Source organism: Coffea arabica, chromosome 1e, assembly GCF_036785885.1.
Source record: "Coffea arabica cultivar ET-39 chromosome 1e, Coffea Arabica ET-39 HiFi, whole genome shotgun sequence".
Lineage (NCBI taxonomy): Eukaryota > Viridiplantae > Streptophyta > Magnoliopsida > Gentianales > Rubiaceae > Coffea > Coffea arabica.
This window is the reverse complement of record NC_092311.1, coordinates 17,646,693-17,656,122: the sequence shown is the minus strand read 5'-3', so window position 1 is coordinate 17,656,122 and position 9,430 is coordinate 17,646,693. Positions and strand designations below refer to the sequence as shown.

Below are 9,430 nucleotides of genomic sequence, written 5' to 3'. Positions count from 1 at the left end.
TGGTCTTCTCAAAACTAGACCTCCGCCAAGGGTACTACCAGTTACTAATCAGGAAGGAGGATATTCCGAAGACCGCCTTTAACTCGAGATATGGGCATTACGAGCTCGCAGTGATGCCCTTTGGACTAACCAATGCTCCTGCAGCCTTCATGGACCTAATGCATAGGGTTTTTAAGCCCTACCTGGATCGATTTGTCGTAGTCTTCATCGATGACATCCTGGTCTATTCCAAGACCCGTGAAGAGCATGAGCAACACTTGAAGACTGTCTTGCAAACCCTGAGAGACCATCAACTGTATACCAAGTTTAGCAAGTGCGAATTTTGGCTGGAGAATATTGCTTTTCTGGGGCACGTAATCTCTCAAGAGGGTATTTCAGTCGACCCGGCGAAAGTAGAGGCTGTGACTAATTGGAAGAGGCCAAAACTCCCACAGAGGTCCGCAGCTTTCTAGGACTGGCTGGATATTACCGGCGTTTTATCAAGGACTTCTCCAAACGAGCCGGTCCTCTAACCGATTTGACGAAGAAACATGGTCGGTTCTTATGGAATGCCCGAAGTGAGACAAGTTTTGAAGAATTAAAGAAAAGATTGACCATGGCTCCAGTTCTAGTCTTACCAAACGGGGTGGACGGATATGCTGTGTACACTGATGCATCCCGAGAAGGCCTGGGTTGTGTGTTAATGCAAAACCGAAATGTGATCTCTTTTGCCTCGAGGAAGTTAAAACCCCACGAGCAAAATTACCCGACCCACGATCTGGAGCTAGCTGCAGTTGTTTTTGCTCTGAAGAAGTGGAGACACTACTTATATTGAGTAACTTTTGAGGTTTACTCCGACCACAAAAGCTTGAGGTATCTTTTCTCACAGAAGGAATTAAACATGAGGCAGCGACGGTGGATGGAATTTCTGGAGGATTACGACTGTACCATTAACTACCATCTGGGAAAAGCAAACGTGGTAGCCGATGCCCTAAGTCGCAAAGCTCAGGTCGCGAGTCTAATGATCAAAGAGTGGGAATTGTTAGACTCCGTGTGTGAATGGAAACCCTGCCCTGGGAGCCATAAGGTGATTTTTGGCAATATTAAAGTGACTTCCACTCTCTTGAAGAGAATTAAAGAAGCTCAAAAGGAGGATCAGATGGTACGAAAGTGGGGAGAGAAAGTGGAAAAAGGGGAAACCACTGATTTCAATTTTGGTCCTGAGGGTATTTTAAAATACCGAAATCGAATAGTGGTGCCGAAGGATGAATTGTTGAAAACGGAGATTCTGGAGGAAGCCCATCGATCTAAGTATACAATCCATCCGGGTAGTAGCAAGATGTATCAAGACCTGAAAGGAACCTATTGGTGGGACAATATCAAGAAGGAAATTGCTTTGTACGTGCAAAAATGTCTCATTTGCCAACAAGTGAAAGCAGAGCATCAAAAACCATCGGGCTTGTTACAACCCCTTGAGATACTTGAATGGAAGTGGGAGAACATCACCATGGACTTCGTTTCAGGATTGCCACGAATGCAGCGAGGACACGATGCCGTCTGGGTGATCGTCGACCGGTTAACCAAATCGGCCCATTTCTTGCCGGTGAACATGTAGTATTCCATGGATAAGTTGGCTCACCTGTACATGGATGAGATTGTAAAGCTGCACGGTGTTCCGGTGAGCATCGTCTCCGATCGAGATCCACGGTTCGTATCTCGGTTTTGGCGAAAGTTCCAGGAGACTCTAGGGACGAAACTCAACTTGAGCACAACCTATCACCCTCAGACGGATGGACAATCGGAACGAACCATTCAAACTCTCGAGGACATGCTACGAACTTGTATTCTGGATTTTGGAGGCAACTGGGGTCAACACATGACCTTGGTAGAATTTGCGTACAACAATAGCTACCATTCGTCGATTCAAATGGCTCCATATGAAGCATTATATGGACGAAAATGCCGATCACCAATTTACTGGGATGAAGTTGGCGAGAGGAAGGCCATAGATCCAACCACTATTCCTTGGATGGAGGAAGCTCGAGAAAAGCTCAAGTTGATACGGCAACGACTCCAAACAGCTCAAAGCCGACAAAAGAGCTACGCAGACAATAGAAGGAAAGATTTGGAGTTCGAGGTTGGAGACCATGTATTTCTTAAAGTCACCCCTTTACGGAGTGTCACGGCGGGCAAAGGAAAGAAGCTCCAACCGAGGTTCGTTGGACCCTACAAGATCTTACAGAAGATAGGTGCGGTAGCGTATAGACTAGAACTGCCGTCAAGTCTCTCGAGAATCCACGATGTATTTCATGTCTCAATGCTCAAGAAGTACTATCCCGACCCATCCCATGTCTTACAACCAGAGGAGATCGACGTGGACGAATCGCTTGCTTACGAAGAAAAACCTGTCCAAGTACTTGACCGGAAAGTCAAAGAGCTTAGAAACAAGCAGATTCCTTTAGTGAAGATACTATGGAGAAACCATGGGGTAGAGGAAGCGACCTGGGAAGTGGAAGAGGAGATGCGAACGAAATACCCTAACCTTTTCGTGAGTTAAGGTGAGAAATAATCATAAGTGTGAGAAATAATCATAAGTGTGAGAACCCGTAAATTTCATTTTCTAGGTTTTAGAATTTTTCATGACTTGTTTTCTGCATTTTCGTGATTAGAAAATTTTCTAGGTAATTTTAAGGAGAAGGTATAATTTTTTAGATGATTTTTCTAGTATCGAATGGATTTTGAGGAATTAAGAGCGTATACCGGACGTGGGACCCACTGGTGCGAAAAGTTCGGAAAAATTCGGCCAACTAGATTAAGTTTTGAATACTGGAATTAATTTACCGGGTGTTAAGAGATAAGTGGAGGGTGCAATTTGGATTGATATGAGAGAGACAAGTTAGGTAGAGAGTTAATTAAAGGTAACAAGTGTCACCATTGGATTGGTCTTGAAGTAAGACCACTATTCTTATTCTTACCATTTGACTTAAAATAGCTTAAAAATGACCAAAAATCTTCAAAAAACAACAAGAAGAAGCCGGCCCTCTCTTGCTCTCTTTCTCTCTCTCTTACTCCAAGCATAAGAAAGAAAACACTTCAATCTTGTCCCAAATCATCAAAACTAACCATCCAACCTTGAAATTACTCCATAAAACCTCTCCAATTAGAGTTAGTGAGTGGATTTGTGGAGTTGTTTGGAAAGTTAAGGTGGTCAATAGCTCTCTCTCTCTTGTTCTTAAGGTAAGTTGTGAAGAACCACCCTCCTCCTTTACTTGATGCTTAAATCATGCTTAGTGGTAGTAAGAGATGCAATATTATGGATTAATTCTTGATTTGTGGTTGAAATGATGGAATTTTATTATTTTTGGGGATTTTTCTGTTTTAATATAAGCATGATTGTGTGGCTATCTATGATGATTGGAAATGGTCTATAATGACTTAAGGAGGTGGGAAAAGTGATTAATTGCAACCAATTTCTGTTTTGGAAGAAAATTGAAAAAACTAGGGTTCTTAAGGGAGCATTCTGTCCGAATTTTTAGGTCCTAGATAGAGGCCGAATTGGCCTTAGCTCAAAACATGAAAGTTGTAGGAAATGACATTTTAGAGGTGCCTACAAAATGTTAGGTCAATCGGAGTTGTGTAGAATGAGATAAGTCGAAATTACTATTGCTGTTCTGGTTTTACCCGAATGTAAGAACTGCGCCTGTAATTGGTTGTTTTGGCTGGAATTGCTTTCGAATTGGTTGTTGAGGACTTCTGTTGAAATTTATCCCTGTTCATTAGCTTTCAGCTGGTTTTGGAATTTCTGGATTTGGACTTTTAGAGCCTGAGTTATGATGTTTCCGCTAGAATACGTTTTGGTGAATCTGTTTTACGTTGTTGATGCAGTATCTTACATTTTTGACCTGTTTGCACTCAAAACTGGGTTGATTGACCTTCTGTGATGTTGTAGCCCTGTGTTTTAGCTTCGATATGGTGGGTCTTCCACCCTCATCCGATAAGTGTAGTGAAATTTGTGCCATTACCGCAAAATGAGGACAAAAACTGTTTTTTTCAGGGCCAAAGCTAGTTACATTTCCGAAATTTCTGGTTTCCTTTAATGTTTGTATATGCTTATGGAACCCTATTGGGGTCATGTTTGGCCTTGATTTATGACTCGTTATCGAGTCTCATTGTATTTGTTTGCAAGTTTTAGGACGTGACCGTGGTGCACAACGTTCTTTTGACGGAAGTGCATGAAACCACATTTGCTAACTTGGTGAGTGTACTACTCACTAGTGTGCTATTATATGGCTTTGATATTTGAACTTGAGATGTTGAATGTTAATTGATTGATCACTCTCACTTATTGTTTCGCATGTTATTGGAATGTTATATGAAATGTTATATGAAATGAAATACATGACTTAGTGTCGTTTGGACGAGTCTCCAACGACTACAAATGTTATCAATGAGCTCAACCCCATTGGTAATTGATTGAATCGAGCCGGCGAGGGCTAGGTCGTGCCAGTTAATGTGCCTTGGGGCAATGTTATGGAATCTTGTAGTATGATAGACTCTCGATTCCGGTTTACTCGAGTAATACCACAATGCACGTGTTTGGATTTCGGGCCCGGTTGGGGAATGTTAGGTGGAAGGAATGGAAGTAAAGTGGAGTCTACGGTTGGTTATTGTTGAACATTGACGGAGAGTCAATGACGTTCGATCAAGAAATGCAAACGAGGAAAGGGCTCTTGAGAGCCATCTGTATCCTTTTATCACCATATTTGATGTGTGCCTTGCTTATTTTTATTATGTTGATTGAGAGCTTGATGCTTATATGCACTTGGTTGCGTAAGTGATAGTATCTCACTGGGCAAATAGCTCACCCCGTTCCTTTTGTTTTCCTTACAGGAATCTGACTGCCTTTGGAGTGATTTTTGAATTAGTTGCCGAATGAATTAGATGGCTATAGCTTTTGAAATGTATAGCTTATGACTTGAAACCTTAAATGTGCCTTTGAGGCCATTTTCACTTTTCATTTGGCAATCGTACATTTATTAACTTTTGAGTGACTTTCTGTGACGCCCCACTTCTCCCTAAGGCGAACCAAAGGGTATCCGCGGGACGCCTGCCCAGCTCTCGCCGGGACTCACTACAATCGATCATTCAAAAGCTCGAAATACTTTAAGTAACCTCAATACATAATTAAAGTACTTCGAATATCTCACACTTACAATTATGCAGCTTTCAAGCTTAAATACAACCCAATGGAAAAGGGGTACTATAGCCATCCGTTATAATATAACTTAAAGTCTTCAAAAGAAAACAATCTAGTACTACTCACGAGCACCCTTGGTCTCGAACCCTGTAAAAGAAATCCACAACGTGGTATGAGCTACACAGCCCAGTGAGGTTCCAAGACACTCTAACAGTTCAAATAAATCAAATAAGTTGGGCATATCATATGCATGGTTCAAGGTTACACAATGGCATGTTATCATGAGGTGATAATCATTGTACAGGTAATTTGAGACATTTATCATGGTATGAGACATTGGCATGTATAGTTCACGAGTGATTGGAGCTTATTACAGGCATAGCTCAGGATTTCATGTTGGCATTTTAGCACGAAACAATTATTATGATACAAGGTAAACATATACTGTAGGATACGGTGTTCCAGTGGAACTCTGTCGGTCATCTGCACCTTATGACTTCCGGATCCCCTCGGTTTGACTGGCCATCACCTTATCCCTCCAGTGGTAATACTCGAGTATACCGAAACGGTTGTCCAGGGTTCCAACCTACCCGACCGAGCCCAGTCCTGGCTCGAGTAGGTCAGTAACCGAGGCAGGGCCCAAGTTCAGCTTAGAGCTTACAACATGCACAAGTAATCAAGTAATTCGACAAAAGGTAAAATTCATCATTTGAGTAGGTCGAGTGAGATAAAGTACACACTCGCCTAACAATGATGGACAACTTCATATAACATGTGATTCATGATAATCAAGTGATCAAGTGGATACTTAGCACGTAAGCACGTAAGCAATACAAGTTGATTTCATGGGAGCATATAATTCACGGATATCGAATAATCATATAGATTAGAAATCATATGAGCAAATAGTCAGGTAATCAGGTAGTCATGTGGGTTGGTAAACGGTTCACGGTTAACGGTTAACTGTTCACGGTTGACGGTTAATTGACAAGCATTGGTCATATGCATAGGCCATCATTGGCCGTTATCCCATTTTTACCACGTGAGAGTCGAGGAGATTCACTCCAACGACGTATGCAACCTTAGCATACCAAGTCATGTTATTCGAGTATTTTCAAGCATGAATTATTCATCTCAAAAGAGAACGAGTGCGATAAAGTACACACTCGACTCCATTTTTCAAAACCAAGTAGACTAAGTAAACAATCTAGCAAGTTAAGCATGTATCGAGTTCATATGGTCATTTGATATGGTTAATGATTTAACCAATTCATGTAGATATACAATGCAAGTATACATTCCTTAAATAGGCATGAGTATGGTAAATACTTAACACATAGCACTTAATAATCATGAAATAAGCGTGTCCTAGACTTATTCAATTACGTATTCCTATATGGAACACTCACCTAGTCAAAACAAGCGAGTAGTTTTCAAACAAGCGTTTTAGGTGTCCGCTCCGAGTTCCCCTTGGAGATTCCCTCGAGTGCCTGAGTAAACAACCATTAACTATTATACACTATCACTTAGAACTCCTACTTATCAAAGAAGGTTGTACAATCTAAAGGGAATTCATGAATTGGGCCTTAATTATTAATAATCGAGGCTCAAGAGTAAAGTTTTAAAGTCTAAAGAAAGAGACTAACATTTTTCATGAAATCGAGTTAAAAATGTTCAATCGGTATCGAGAAAAGAAGGCAAGTTTCCAAAATCTCATTCCTAAGAAATTGTCAAATTTTAGCTTTGGGTGTCAATTCTAGAAAAATCGTATCTTGCACTACGTAGGTCCAAAATTGGAAAGCTTGATACCATTGGAAACTACATTCCGAGTACTACAAGTTTCTAGAAGACACTTTCCCATGATTCCAAATGGAAGGTATTCAAAAGTTGGATCAAAGTTACAGCTGTAGAATACTAAGACAGTTTCAAGGTTGGTTTTTGGCCAATTTTGGAAATTCAGTAAAATTCACTTGTTTTGAACTAACCTTTGAAATTTGGAAATCAAATAGTGTTACAATCCAAGAGTATAACAATACAAGCGGATTGAGAAATGGAGTTTCGAGCACCAAGATATAGTAGCCCCAAGTTGAGGAAGATTCAAGACTGAAGAAGAATTTCCAGTTTTGAACCTCCAACACTAGAAATTTAATTCGGTATCGAAACGAACTTGGATTGGTACCAAAATTGGCAGTATTTTACTCCCATATGAAAGGTACCACTCTATCAAATTTCAGGGAAAAATACTTTCGGTAAGGTAGTTAATTAGCCAACCAAGGTTCAAGAAAAATCCTAAGGCAAACTGCCTTTGACTTGCATTTCCCAATTTCCAATCGTCTAACCAAGAAAGTTATCCAACCATGGTTCATTTGTGAAATAAGGGTCTAAGATACACCCATAATATCTTTGGTAAGTGTTTAATATCAAAAACATCAACTAACAAGTTCATTCCAAGATTTGGTTCCAAACCAGTCCCAACATTAGGGTTTTCCAAAACAGAGCAGTCCACTTGTTTCAGTCACAACTCAGTCAATATAGCTCGAAATTGAGCATGGCTTACGCCGTTGGAAAATACATTCATAGTACTAAAACATCACAGAAGAATTCATTCCCAAATTCGGCACCCATCTGGTTCAAATTCGGGCATCAAGTTGCTGCCTGAACACTTCATTCCAGACGAACAGAGCAACAGGACAGCGAACTTAAAACATTTGGTTCGGCTTGGTCACAAGGAATCAGAACGTGCATTTTATACCAAATTAAAGATAGGAATGTCTAGTTTCAAACGCCACCAACGGCACATGATTTCGACATCCGAGGACAGAGTTATAGCCAAAATGCCAACGCTGGACAGTGCAATACGGAACAGATTTCCAGATTGCCACTTCTAGGAGAAAAATTCATTTGACCCACCAAACGTTAATGTTTTCCAACGAAAATTTTTACACACATAATATAACATATATACATTAGGTTCATGCCAATAGATCACCAAAAATGGGCCTTCTTATGGCCGAACAAAACAGGGGCATTTTCGGAAATTCTTGCCAAGACCTCTACTTTGAGTTTCCAACAATAACACTCCATAAACTCATCATTATAACCACTAAACTACCATTAAATCCAACATTAATCCTTAAATCAGCAACAACAACCCAAGTGTGGGAATACCAAGAGCCCACTCATTTCATTTTCACCATAAACAAGCTAACTAAGTGCATGCATGAGCTTAATCTTGCTATATAAATTCCAAAAGACAAGAATCCAAGGGTTGATCATTACCTATTCCTTGGGTGTGCAAGATCAGAAATTTCGGCCCTCTTGAAGCTCCAAGAACCCGTGAAGATGCAGCCTTTTGTTAGCTAAATCCAACCTCCAAGAGGTTTGCTAAGTGGTCTCCAAGTTTGGTGTGATTTGGAGGTGATTTGGGGTAGTTTTGGTTGAGATTAGTGTGCAGAATTTTTGTTGCAAATGAGTTAGAGAGAGGGAGTGTTTTGGCCGGCCATGAGGAGAGGGAAGAGAGAGTGTGATTTTGATCTAAGTTGGCTTCTCAAAGAAGATTAAATGTGTGGTGAAAAATTGCTCCAAAGTCAACTCTTGTAAGGCTCGTTTGGCACGTTTTTAGGCTCGATTTTCTCGCGCGTTTGGTTCACTAGTGCACTAAACCTCTAATGCACTCATGTTAATATAAACATTATTCACCCTTAATTGTCTCGAAACAAGGGTCTAAAGTTCCTCAAATAAAGTCGCGCGTGTGAAAACGCGTACCGCCAATTTTACCGCTATAACGCGAAACTTCCGGGAAATTCTTATAACGATAGTACTAATAACTATCACTTGAGTATTTAAACATTAAAATACCGAATTTAGGTCCATTGTACATGTCTCCAATATTCCAAACTTATTGTACTCTCAAGCGGATAAAATCTTCAAGCACTATTCACTGTTTTTACTAAACGCGCTCCAGGAAATTAATTCGTGAAATGAGTTACTTTAAAAATATAACGAAGTTATATTACCATGTATTTAGGTCTAATAAGACTAGAAAATATTCCTCGAGGCAAATATCCAATTAAATAATTTATTAAGCCACAAATTAGGCTAAAAAAATAATAGTTTTTACGAGTCCTCACACTTTCATATGCCATTTTGGCTTGTAAACGTTAAATGTTACATTGTATATGTATTTTTGATGTTTGGTTGGTTTGCGGACAGGTTCGGTTTCGAAACGGCAAAAGAAAAAATTTTGGCGAAGGC

At 40.2% G+C, this 9,430-nt stretch overlaps 1 long non-coding RNA gene across 1 annotated transcript; it reads right to left on the bottom strand.

Annotated features, from left to right (window-relative positions):
* Positions 1–5,120: 5,120 nt before the first annotated feature.
* LOC140008817 (uncharacterized) lies at positions 5,121–8,839 on the bottom strand. The gene is made up of 3 exons (XR_011816143.1): positions 8,456–8,839; positions 6,586–6,666; positions 5,121–5,323 (listed from the first exon to the last, which is right to left on the bottom strand). It is a non-coding gene; the product is annotated as an uncharacterized lncRNA (long non-coding RNA).
* Positions 8,840–9,430: the final 591 nt, after the last annotated feature.